Raw genomic sequence first — 11709 nt, 5'->3', positions numbered from 1 at the left:
AATAGTCGGCTTCAGTGTCGACGAGAGCGGTGACGTTATGACCATCGAATAGCACGTCTAGATCAGTAGACCATCGTCTGGCGTTACGGTTAAGTCGTGGCGTCGGATCACGGCTGCGTCGGCTTGCTGCGCTGCTGCTACGTCGCGTTGGTTGGTCTACTTTCGGCGGCGAAGTGTTGTCGTCAAGGCTCTTGCCAGGCGCTATGCTGATACCTCGTCATGATGATTCGCGAATTTAGTTCGTAGGCGGCGGAGTATCTTCAGCATTGCGTCGTACAGCAACCGCACCTCCATCGGTTGCTGCCTTTAGTTTCCCGGGTAAGGGCTAGGAGATCGGCCCCGGGTTGGGCCGGCATACAGCCCTTACCCGGCCCAACCCGGGGCGAGATGTAGCGGCCTGGTGACGGCGAGCGTGAGGGTCGTCGTGATTGCCACTGGGCTCTGGCGAGGTAGTCGGCGATGTCACGTGACCGCTCGCCAAGCTGTGGACGTGGCGCGCTGACGGCGAACCCTTGCAGGCCCACAAAATCAAGCTACACTCGAAGCACAACGAAAGCGGCGAACACAGACGGCGATCGTCGAAATCTGATCAGCGGCGAAACGCGTCGGCTTTTATACATCAGTCATCGAAGGTCCCAGAATAATCCGTGGTACCCGCGTGTCTTCCAGAAAGTTCTGGATAATTCGCGTTGCTCATACAATCAGATGACATGAGCGTCGGTGACAAGAGACAACGGATAGAAGCATCGATAACGTTCCAGAAACTTCCGATACCTGCAGGCGCGTCCTGTGCCTAGCGATTACGTTTAACATTTGTTAGCCAGTGAAAAGTGGTCACCGGTGAAAGATAAACATGTCCCTACTAAAAAATCCTATTTAAATTCAAACAGGGTTATACAGGTTTAAACGGGTTTTAACGGGGTCCTGTTTGGCAACATACAGGTGTAAACAGGACCCGTTTACACACAAACAGGTCTGAACGGGGTCCTGTTTGGCTTGCAAATAGGTTTAAACGGGACCCTCCCACACAGAAATAGGTCTAAACAGGGGCCCCGTTTAGCGAACAAACAGGTTCATACTGGGCACTGGCACCAAACAGGGGCCTATTTGGCCCGCAGGCAGGTTTTAACAGGAATCTCCGACACAGAAATGGGTCTAAACAGGGGACCCGTTTGGTAGTTAAACCATTTAAACTGGCTCATACTGGTCCCACTGGCACCAAAAAGGTCTACATGTAGCTGTCATGCTCGATTTAATGCTTGAACAGATTTACGGTAAAATTCGATTTGAAATTGGTACACACGAGCGAGCGCTCCGCAACACCCCAACGACAGCCGCTTCGCGTCGGCGCCGGGGCACAACCAACGGCGCTGCCAAACACAGAGAAAAAAAAGAAAGAAAAGGTTAATAAATAACAAAAAAAAACAACAATTAAGCCAAAGCGGGATTTGAACCCGCGTACCGCAGATCCCAAGGCAAGCGTCGTAACCACTCGGCCACACAGCTCGCAAATCCAGCGATTGCTGTCCTCACTATTGAAAGGAACGTGGCTGGAGCCCGCCGTATAAGACGCATAATATCGAAATACTACCACAGAACACCCATACCAACTACCACATACTACGCCGTCACAATACATGCGGTCACCAAAGGGCCGAAAGTGGGCAAAAGCACGAAAGCATGGTCGCTTTCGGTGCCCCCAGGAGGCGCCGCCACTGCCCCAGGGGCATGACCGTGCTGTTGCTCCCTGTTGCTGTGCGTGCGCGCTGCATTAAGGCAGGTCGATGTGGATGTTTAATCGTGTGTACGCTGTGCCGAGAGAAAATGTCGTGCCCCTTGAGTGCTTTGATGATCACCTAACCCCTGGGACCGCGTAACGTAGCTCGCAGTACCTTTCGCGTGGTTCGCCGATGTCGATTATCGTAGTTATGGCCCGCTTGCGCTTTCTTTGTTCCCGGCCTCTGATAATATCGCATCGGATCACAGTGCATGGAAGAATTTGTTGAGCTATTACGTGCTGTAGTTCATCCGAAATTTAACAGTGTTTACGTCGGAAGGATCGTCGTGCAGTCGACGCCGCGACCTGACATGAAGGAGCGTTTTCCGACTACGCCTAGAAAGGTAAGTCCGGCGCTTGCGCGCAGTTTTGTAGTCAATGGTTCGTGAAGTGTGAATTGTTATACGGATCACGAGATGATTAGTAAAGCGACCACAATGATAAATGTGTTTTTCGAATGTTCGTTCATGTCGCAGTGCACATTTAGCGAACAGTCTCACAAAAAATGTCCTGAAACGTATTGGACGTTGCCAGGAGCTTTATCATGTATTTGCTTTCTGCTATAACGTATGCTAACGGTGATTGTTTGACCTGAATGGTAAAGAAAAAAATCAAGCAGGGAGAGTTACTGCTTGTGTACGTAATTTCTGTATAGGTATTTCTAGAAGTACAGCCTTCCGCATTTGTAACTATATTGCGCGAGCGTCGATCATGGGCCATTTTAGCGCCTTCAACGGCGATACTTAGCGAGACCGACAAAAGTAAGCAGAGGCGCATAAAGCACTCTCCAGCGCAAGCGTCATCTGCTAAGCTGCTATTCTCAGGACGACGCACACCCATTTCATAGTATGCTGGTGCGATATAGTGAAAAATGCGGGAGGCTGTACGTCAGCTAACGGCTGCGCGAGATGGTACTAGATTGTTGTGTCTGACGCATGGCCAGATGCGAATTCTACTACATAAGCGAATTCTACTACATATAGTGTCGCCAGACAGGCTGTATTTCTTGTGTTGGGTGTCCTGTGTGTTTTCGTGTGCTTGTAAATGTTTATTTCAGAGAAGCCGAGATTACAACAGCCGTGTTTCTTTTTCATCGAATTTTTTTTTCTGCTGTAAAATAGGGCGTTTGTTCTTGTAATTTCCAGTGCATCGTCCTTCGAGACAATGCTTTGTTCCACCGCATAAAGAAATTCGATTTTGGAACACTTTTCATGTGCTAAGGAATTTTCTTCGTAGTACAATTCACATTTCACTTCCTAAAGATGTGCATTTGTGTGAAGCTTTTGATAGTAGATTTATGTTTGCTGCAGTTTCATTTCATGTTAAATAACCGCTTGTGGTGTAACAATCAGATGTTTGCACAACCAGATGCAGCTTCGTGTAGTTTGGTTGTGTGAGACTTTTCAGAATGTAACATGATCTTGTTAACTTGCAGTTTCAGCAGGGATTACAGTAAATTGAACATTTCTTATTGTTTAGGGATGTCAAGATTTCGTGAACCAGAGGCATCTCTACACCGCATAGGAACCTAAGACATTTCTGCAGCCGGAACAGCACGGCAAATCATCTGATCTGCATGCTGCGACAAGGTGTGTACAAAATGGTCCCTGCCACTTACACAAGCTGTTGGTTTTGTTGGTATAATTCATACCTGTCAACTCTCCTGAATTTTTCGTATTTTTCGTGAAGATCTCTAACGAGCATACCAGAGGGGGCACTTGCTTTAGGCCAGTTTGTTCAGATAAACTTCTTAAACAGGCTAAATCAGCAGCAGCAAGAACACTGCAAATGTGCTCTGGTGATATAAAACAGTGTTGTCAGTTCTGGTGTTTCAGTTCGCTGCTGCTTTGTGTGCTGTTAAATAATGGTTAATTATGTGTGTATCAATGCAACAGTGTGGGTGCTGAGAGGAAGCTTTAAAAAAATGTGTGCTACCTCGCCAATAAAAAATTTTTGTCTGCAGAATTTTTACAAAATATAACGTTCACAGGTTGGCATGTATGACATAATGTACAGCACTGTTGCTATGAATATGCTATATTCATAACTTGCAGTTTCGGTCTACTTGAATTGCATATTTTGAATCTGGCCTACGTTCAGTTTAATCAATTCATTTAAGTAGCCTGCTCTGAGTTAAATGTAATTGGAGGCTATTGTAGAAATGCATGATGTGTTCCCTACTGACTGCATTGTGGCAATCTTTTAGGGACCATCTTGTGAGGCATGCATATCCTTTCATGTCTTGCTATGATTTGCCCAACAAAAGCAGCAGGGCTTTGGTTACCTTTGTTATTATGCATTCTTGTAGACTTCCGTTTCTCTCTCTTCTAACATGTGTGCATGCGCAGATTCTGTGTTCTTAATTATATTTCCGTAAGTTGACCTAATTGTGTATTACATTTTTTTAAAATTTGGGGGGGAGCGGGGTTATTGATTCCCATAATACTAGAGAGAACGGGACCTCAGACCAAAAGGCCACAAAAGGTGGCTTAAAGTGTTCGAAGCTCAGAATTTAACATTCTGTCTCCTAAAGCACTACCAGTATGAAACTGTTTCTAATTGCTTTGTTTTTATAAGCTAGCTGCCCGATTTGCAGCCACATTGTGAGAGAGGTTTTTTTCTTCTTTTGTTTGAGTTCTTTTGTGAATGTTCTCCTTTTTAGTTCAGAAATTTTTTCCTACCACCTCACGCAATACTCCCACTGGAGCCTATGATATATGTTTATAAATAAATAAGCAAATTCCTGAGGCATGCAACAAACCATGCAAATCAGTCCCTAAAAAGCCATAAAGAGGATCTATTATTTTCAGCAGCTGCCTCAGTCGTACTGTGCTCACTGGCGCACTGACAAAAACCATTGCAGCAGCAAAGCACTACTCTAAACATTTCCCTTTCAACATTTTTAACTCTCATATGCTGTCTTCTCCAAATCGTGTTGAGTGCATCTGGAATGTTTCGGCAATTGTTTTTACCTCAACCATTATGCAAAGCAATCATGCAAAGGTTCAGCTTGTTGACTGTTGCTTATTTATACCTAGCCTGATCTCTGGAGTTGACTGTATGCTTTCTTTTTTTTGCATACCTGCCATGGTTGCTTAGTGGCTATGGTGTTGAGCTTCTAAGCACGAGGTCTCGGGATGAAATCCTGGCCATGGCGGCTGCCTTTCCAAGGGGGTGAAATTCGAAAACACCCGTGCGCTTGGATTTAGGTGCACGTTAAATAACCCCAGGCGGTCCACTACGGCGTGCTTCATAATCAGACTGTAGTTCTGGCATGTAAAACCCCATTATGTAATTTAATTTTTTACACAAAAATTAAGGTGGCTTTTAATGATGCCACCTTTTTACATTACTGCATAACCACAAGTTTGTCGAAATAATTGAACAAATGTCATCAGTATTCTGTAAAATCAAACTTGTCTTGTACAGCAGCTCGAATAAGCCATTTTCAGTGCAATAGCAGGCTTAGGATGTTGCCAGAAAATCGTGTCGCATAAGGATGTGCTGCATCAGAAGGCACGTTTCTTGTTCATTGTATTCATTCTAGCATTATCTCATCTCTATGTTCCTTTCAATGGTATTCACTGTGCACACATACTAAAGAGATAAGGAACATCCACAGTGCACGCATACCAAGGAAGTCACAGTCAGACAGAGAGCGATAGAGCACAGCATGCTTTCACTCTCTGTCTGTCGCTTATTTCCCTCACATGTGTTCATTGTGAGCACCACCAAAATGAAGTTACCGACTTGCCCAAGCTTCAACTCTTGTGCTTGGTGTTTTTTGTCTACAAAATGCCCATAAGCAAGTCATAGTGGTGGTGATTTTCGCATGTATGGAAAAGGCTTATTCAATTCCAGAACAGCTTCATTTGTTCTAGGCATAGTAAAGAACTTGCTAGTGTTTATTTTAAAGGCTGAATTGGTAGGAAACTATTGTGGTATTCCTAATGGCACCCTTTTGCATTAAGTTTGTGCAGATGCTTGAAGCTTGTACTATGTTGATGAAAATAGAGTTGAAGCTATAGAAGCATATTTGTCAAAATGTAGTGAATGCTTCCCAGTAGAAATCCAGAGTTATGCTTCTTGGGACACTTATTGGTTAGCCTTATCGGGTAATGCGATTAGCCTTATCGATGCTATAATGTTGCAGGGTCTGCAGGATGGCCAGCGTTACAAAAAAATTACCATCATTGTAAGAATACATGTTCTGCAATAATATTAGGATTGGCCCCTCCAAGTGACAACGCTTGCTTACACTATATCTGGGATAAACCAGGTTTACTCAGCCAGACAGCCATCCGTGCATGAGGGGGGGGGGGGCGGCAAAAAGGGGCTTTCGAGTAATCTTCTTCAAGTAGATGGCTCATACATCAGATCTTTCTTACTGTGCATGCTATGTTGCTCAAAGTCAAGTTAGCTATGGGTACAATGTCTACATTTTATTACTGTTTATGCCTAATGAAGGTTGCTTTGTTCACAGTGTCACTTTCTATATTGTTTCTCTTATGGCACTAAGCTCACTTGTTTTAATGCTGCTATAGGTATGGCTCGGCCTGGTGATGAAGTGTAAGCAGAACATGCTATGCTGCGAATTGGTGCCAATCTTCACATCCGAGTTGTTCCCACGACAGTCAAACACTACTGTGATTTGCTTCATTGGCAAGGTAATATACTATGGTGAGCTTGCACCTCAATATTGGTATTGAAACATATGTCAAGTAAAAGATACAAGAGTTGGCCTTTATGACAGATACACTCATGTGCTTTTTTTAAAGAGCTCTTTTAGCACTGTTCTTTATGGGCATGTTTTCAGAGGATGCTTATACTCCTTTATTACAAACTGCCATGGAGCTAGTTTGTGTGTTAAACTAACACTCTTTCACTAAGAAAAAGTCCAGTTTTTACTCGCACAGCAATATGGTGCCAAGGACGAAAGGGGTGGAATAGATCAATCTGAATGCATGTTGCTCACACAAATAAAAAAGGGCGCATGGCATGGCTAGCGCGATTTGTTTTACATTGATGATAAGCAGTCTCAATGTCTAATAATTCTATTGATAGGGAGCTAACACACTGGTTCCCCGTCATTTGAATAAGGAAAGATTCACATATCTCTGAAGCACTCTGGTCCTTATATTTTGCCACAATCAAGTGGTTTTTAAATATGGGTGCACATTGCACTGAGAGCAGTGCAATACTAATGTCAACTGACCCACACATCAAGTTTGCGTGGTTACGCAGCCTGTCATTTATACATTTGGCTTGTTTAGCCAATGTAGCATCTACTGCACAATAATGGTATGTGATAGACACTGCACCTGTGTACTCTACGTGCATTTTTTTGCATTCTTTTTTTTCACAGGTAGTGATGCATGCCTTTTCATTATTTATGTGCCTACACAACAAGCCAAGCTTGTTCTGGGCCGAGAAAGAATTCTAGGAAAAGCCTACGTCCTGCAACTTTTCTCGGAACGAAACTAGCTTGGCTCGTTGGGTTGGGTTAAATGGTTCGATGGGTTTTGGAGCCCATACGGGTTCTTTGCTCACACTAAGACACATAAGCTTGTAGGCTGTGCTTCTGTAATTTGTACAGCTCAGTGACAGTGCAGGTGCGTGCCTCATTTTCACAAAGAAGCTGACTGACTGCACCTTCCACGGAGCAGGTGACTCGGGTTGAGTGAGGCACCAGTGTTGGTGTTCGTACCCTTGTGCAAAACAGCAGCTTTAGGTTCATTGTAGTTGTAGGAAGACAAGTTACACATAACTTGCATGGTTTGAGTGAGCGCATTTCTCGTGGGGCATCAAGCTTTTTTTTTTTTTGCAACTGTCTGCATGGGTGCTTCAGTAGCATTGGTGTGAAGTTGGCATAGAGTTGTGCATTCAAGAACTTCTGAACAATGACCTGCTGTAGTTAGCGCTGTGAAGATTGCATCGCCTACCAAGCCTTTGGTTTTCTGTTGGTGTACTTGTAATCGTGCTGTCAGTAATTTCTCGGCTTGCCGAATAATCTTGAGGCCCCACACTGACGCTATCTATGTCTTCAAGTGCAGACTTTTTAGGATAAGGTTCTTCGGTTTGCAAATGTTGTTGTAGGAAAGGTGGCACTTACAGGTGCCTATTCTAGACATTATTGAAAGAAGCCAGCGAATCTTGGTTACGTCTTGTCCATAGTGTATAGCAGTTAGTCAAGGGTTGAGAAAATTGCTCTCAGTGGTAGCATGCTGGCAGTAACTTGGTCATTGAGCACATGCTCATCATCATGTTACCTGATTAGATGAATTTTCGTTGAAGCTTTGACAAAATTGCCTACAGAAGTTATGGATAACACATTTTAGCCAAGGCACATTGGTTAGTCTTACTCGTGTCCAGATTAGAAATCTATAAGTGCCACCTTTCCTTCAACCAGACTTACAAAGCTAAGAACCTTGTCTTGAAAAGTTGGCACTTTAAGACATCAGTAGCGTCAGTGTGGAGCCTCCGGATAATTCGGCCAGCCGGGCAGAAATTACTAATAGCAAGAGTTCAAGAATGCTGACAGAAAATCAAGGGCTTGAAAACTGACACATTTGCAAGATGCCAACTAGAGCAGCTCTATGTCCACTTCATAGCGACGCTAAGGGACCACCTGTGCAAACTGTCGCAAGAAAGCTTGACATATTAAAACAAAAAAAGCCTGTTTAAACCAAGAAGTTAACTTCAGCTTGTCTTCCTGCAAGCCCACTAAACCTGAAACTGCCATTTTGTGCAAAGGACTGAACTTCGACACTGCAGGATACTTCACGATATCTTGGCGAGAGTAACCTGCACCGTGGAACATGCCTGCAGTCAGCTCCTTCTGAAGTAAAAGAAAAGGTCCACGTGGCGTAGCTGCCATGGTGTAACCCTGGAATCTGTTTCTGCTCCGCAACTTGAGCTTCTTTTTTTCAGTGACCACAATTGCATTATTATGTAACGGAATGCATTAACAGGTTCAAACTCAGGTTAATGTTTTTATCTGCATGACTTTGTGGCCAAAAACTGATGAAAGGAGGCGCAATGCGACTATTGAACCTGTCCAGGGGACAGGGACGTCAAGAAGTTTTAAATCCATTTGCATAGGCTAACAATCGCAAGGCAAACTGCTGCTATTCCGTGAAAAAGTACCATGCACTTCTTACTTCAAGGAATAGTGCCAATCTTTTTCAGCTGTAGTTAGCACCATGTGTGTACACTGCACATATAATTTGAGTTAAATGTAAGGAAGGTATTGCAGAATAGGCCTTTTATAACTAATGGCCATAATTTTGGCATTAGTAGATCTTTGCTCAGACCATCTGACAATTTCTTGAAAGTATGAAATTTTTGTTTATGTAGCTGCTGTCAGCATATTCTATATTATCATTTGGTCTTATGCATATACTGTTTGCTCTAAAAAATTAAATTCTTGAGTTTCACATGCTAAAACCACGATATGATTATGAGGCATGCTGTAGTAGGGGACTCCGGATTATCCCTTGAACCCTTGTTAACTCAAACTCTGATATCTGAACATATCAGTTAAGTCGAAAATTTTTTCGTGGCTCAGTATTGACTTTATGTATATTTGACTTCTTATCTAGCAATGCTTCTGTGCTGTGCTCCGGGTATCTCGAAATCTTGACTGCAACACTGTAGGGAAAATGTTATCACCCAAAGGTTTCCATACGTTGTACGCAGCTGCGATATCTCCAAAAGTTGCAAGATCGCAAGTTTGTAGCAAATTCTGCTTCATTCCATGCCACTCTTGTCATCCACTGTTCACGACCGGCAGAGATCTCATTGGTAATCCGGGCAGAGTGTTTCTCTGACCCCTGACAAAATGCAATGAGCATGATAAGGCCTCCCGCTTTTTAACTATATTACATGAGAACACTATAATATGGTTGTGCATCATCCTGAACGGGACATCGCATTACACGACTTTTGCACAGGATAGTGCTTGGTGCACCTGAGAGTTCTATATGTCTTGCTGATTATTGCGCTTAGAGGTGCTAAAATGATGCGGGATGGATGCTCGCACAATATGGATGAAAATGCGGAAGGCTGTACACCTGAGCACCACAACATACATGCTCATGTGTACGCATAGAGTTGTCAGCTTGCTTATTTCCTGTGCTCTGTGTTTCTGTGTGGATCTGCTCGCTAGGCCATACCGTGTGCTGCGCCGAATGTTTGGCACGTTATTGGTATTTTTTCATTAACAAGTTCAGGGCCATGATCTTGTAGCAATGCGTTGTCTGATGCCATTTCTAATCGTGCTTCGTCAGTTTTCATAGTGACACTGTGCCTACGTTATCAGTACGGGTTTGATGGAACATCGTATAACGGCGCTGTGTGAGAACGGATCACAGAAAGATTGCACAGAGGACAATCGCCGAACTTCAGCTGAGGTTTACAGCAGAAAAATTACACAAGCAGCAGTTTCTGCGCAGAAACATTGGACAAAATACCGCCATGGCGCACATTGTGTCGGCGCGATCACAACAGATAGTCATGTCATACAACTCTACGGAACATCCTGATTTGCGCAAGATCAAAGACACATTTGTACTACACGTTATACATCAAGTTACGCTCTTCAAGCCCGCCAACTTGGAAACCTTTTGCAAATATATCTCTTCTCTTTTTGACAAATTAAGTGATGCGGTGCTAATGCAACCTTCTCCTTCCTTTTTTCGTGTGAAATGCCTCAAGCAATTCTCTCTCTTTTTGATCCTTAAAACTTCCTAGTATACAAGTGTCGTCGTACACTGGAGTGCAAGGACACCTTTTGCAATGGTCAGCCGAGTGACCCCCTGCTACGAAAGCCTGCACGGATGCTCGATGCTCCCTCAAATGGTCGTTAAAACATCTACCAGTTTGGCTGACATAACACCTGCCACAAGAGAGCGGGTTGTGGTAAACCACCTCCGTCTGGCAGCGTACGAAGCCCTTAGCATGCTGTTTCGCACACTTATGTGAAGTGCGTGCACTGTTCACTGCACGGCAAATTCACCCCAGTTTTTCTGAGCGGAGAACACTATGGGAAGGTCGCACTTTCCGGCCACTTTCTTCAAGTGGTGGGAGAGGTTGTGCAAATAAGGCACCATTAACAGCTTCCTTGACCATTCTTTATCGGCTCCCCTGCTCCCCACACCAGACCTTACTTCACCAAATAGGCTTTCAACAACAGAAGCGATTGTTTCACCAGGGAAATCCACCTGCTTGAGCCTCTTGGTTTGCACTCCGAGCTTTCTGATGCTCGCATCACCATTCAAGCGCGGATCTGATACTGTTCAATGCGATGTCTCTCTTAACAAGTTTTGAGTTCCAATAGTCCCATAGTCTCTTCCGCTCGGAAAAACTGGCACGAATGTGCTATGCTGTGAACAGTGCACGCACTTCACAAAAGAGTGCAAAACAGCATGTTAAGGGCTTCGTACGCTGCGAGACAGAGGTGGTTTACCACATACCGCTCTCCTGTGGCAGTTATGTCAGCCAAACTGGTAGATGCATTAATGACCATTTGAGGGAGCATCGAGCATCCGTGCAGGCTTTTGTAGTGGGGGGGTCGCTTGGCTGACCATTGCAAAGGTGTATTTGCACTCCAGTGTACGACGACACTTGTATACTTGGAAGTTTTAAGGATCAAAGAGAGAGAATTGTTTGGGGCATTTCATATAAAAAAGAATGGAGAAAGTTCCATTAACATCGCGTCATTTAATTTATCAAAAAGAAAAGACATATATTTGCAAGAAAAGGTTTTCAATTTCGCGGGTTTGAAGAGCGTAAATTGATGATGGGGTATAACGTGTAGTACAAATGTCTTTAATCTTGTGCAGATGAGAACGTTTGTAGTGCTGTATGACATGATGACTTTCTGTTATGATCGCGTTGACAATGTGCGCCATGGTGGTGTTTTGTCCAATGTT

General features: G+C 44.0%; 1 long non-coding RNA gene across 1 annotated transcript; it reads left to right on the top strand.

Moving 5' to 3' along the window:
* Window positions 1-2040: 2040 nt before the first annotated feature.
* LOC125946044 (uncharacterized) lies at window positions 2041-6415 on the top strand. The gene is made up of 3 exons (XR_007467344.1): window positions 2041-2121; window positions 3257-3366; window positions 6322-6415. It is a non-coding gene; the product is annotated as an uncharacterized LOC125946044 (long non-coding RNA).
* The last annotated feature ends 5294 nt before the right edge of the window (window positions 6416-11709 follow it).

This window comes from Dermacentor silvarum, chromosome 5 (assembly GCF_013339745.2).
Source record: "Dermacentor silvarum isolate Dsil-2018 chromosome 5, BIME_Dsil_1.4, whole genome shotgun sequence".
NCBI classification, from domain to species: domain Eukaryota; kingdom Metazoa; phylum Arthropoda; class Arachnida; order Ixodida; family Ixodidae; genus Dermacentor; species Dermacentor silvarum.
Note: the sequence above shows the minus strand (reverse complement) of the source record. Positions and strands in the feature narration are given on the sequence as shown.